The sequence below is a fragment of the Hemicordylus capensis genome, chromosome 8 (genome assembly GCF_027244095.1).
Source record: "Hemicordylus capensis ecotype Gifberg chromosome 8, rHemCap1.1.pri, whole genome shotgun sequence".
Taxonomy (NCBI): domain Eukaryota; kingdom Metazoa; phylum Chordata; class Lepidosauria; order Squamata; family Cordylidae; genus Hemicordylus; species Hemicordylus capensis.
This window is the reverse complement of record NC_069664.1, coordinates 8,427,982-8,429,611: the sequence shown is the minus strand read 5'-3', so window position 1 is coordinate 8,429,611 and position 1,630 is coordinate 8,427,982. Positions and strand designations below refer to the sequence as shown.

At 50.1% G+C, this 1,630-nt stretch overlaps 1 non-coding gene across 1 annotated transcript; it reads right to left on the bottom strand.

Annotated features, from left to right (window-relative positions):
* Positions 1-631: 631 nt before the first annotated feature.
* Positions 632-712, bottom strand: TRNAA-UGC (transfer RNA alanine (anticodon UGC)). The gene has a single exon. It is a non-coding gene; the product is annotated as a tRNA-Ala (tRNA).
* Positions 713-1,630: the final 918 nt, after the last annotated feature.

Below are 1,630 nucleotides of genomic sequence, written 5' to 3'. Positions count from 1 at the left end.
TCGCACATGGCTTCATGCTGCGGAGTAAATGTTGAGTAAATCAACTTCAAATTACACTCATGGCATGGAGGGAAGCAGTCCCTCCCCTCTGCTCTTGGGTTTTGTTTTGGTGCAAGTTCACATCGCATGCCTCCGTGTTTTCCTTCTAGCCAATGGGGCGGGGGTAGAGAGTTTTCTAAAGAGCTATATCTGCATTTCTAAAGAGAGCATCCCTCTTATCATGCTAATGATTCTACATCAGTGCCTCTCCCTATTTGCTCCGGGTTTTCAGAAAAAGTAGCTTAAAACCAACATTTTAAAAACCCGGAAATACATCTAGCATCTGCAAAACAAAGTCTGATCTGTGTGTGGAGTGGTTCCAAAGATCCCGAAAGGACTTTGGAGTAAGTTTGGCTTAAGTGAATGCATACTCTCTCTTCCGGAAGAGATTCAGGGTAAGACCCCTGTCTGTAAAGCCTCCTGGTCTACACCAATGGTTCCCAACCTGGGATCCTCCACATGTTGCTAAATGACAACTCCCATCATCCCCAGCTACAATTTATTGTAATTGTACAATTTATTGTACTGGTCTACACTGACAGGCAGCAGCTCATTTCCAAAGTTTCAGGCAGGAGTTTCTCCCAGCCCTACCTGGAGATGTTGCCAGGGATTGAACCTGGGACCTTCTGCATGCAAAGCAGATGCTCTACCACTGAGCTATGGTTCCATCTCCTAAGGCAGGGCATCCCCAACCTGCAGTACTCCAGATGTTGCTGACATCATCCCCTATCCTCCCCAGTTTCTGTGATCACCTGTGCCATGCACCAGGTTTCAGTCAAGGGAAAAGACTCACCTCCAGGGCCAAACAGGATGAAGGACCTCAGGAGGCACCTCATGGGCGCAGACCCAAAGCTTGGGCAGGGACAGCAGAGGTCTGAAGGCTAGAGAAGCAGGAGCAGAGCTGCAGAGCAAGGTGGCAACCTTCCCCGGGCTGAAGCTCTAGGTAAGCGTTTCTTAGTGGGAAGGCTTAAATGGGCCAGGAAAGGGCCCACACACCCCCATTTTCTGTCTGTGCCAGTGCAAACCTGCCTCACCAGTAACCCTTCTGCAGTTTGTTGCACCTCCGCCTGAGGAGACCCATCTGCAGGTAGCTGCTTCACAGCCCGGTGTGGGCTCCTCTGCCTTGCCTGCAGTGCCACTTGGCTTCAGGCTTTGGGGTAAATGTTGAGCGAAGCCACTTCGAAATACACTCGTGGCATTGAAGGAAGCAGCCCCTCCCCTCTGCTCTCAGGTTTTGTTTTGGTGCAAGTTCACATGGCAGGCATCTGTGTTTTCCTTCCTAGCCAAATGTGGGCGGGGCGGGGGGAGAGTTCCCTGCAGAGCTAGATCTGCATTTCTGAAGAGACCATGCTTCTTATCATGCTAATGATTCTATGCCAATGCCTCTCCCTATTTGCTCCAGCGTTTTCAGAAAAAGAAGCTTAAAACCAGCATTTTTAAAATCCAGAAATACCTTGAGATAAGCTAGAATTCACACCACAAAGCCCAGCTTGTGTGTGGAGTGGGTCCAAGGATCTCGGCGGGAGTTCGGGGTAAGTTTGGCTGGTGTGCGAATGCACACACTCTCTCCCGAAGGGGATTCGGGGCAGAA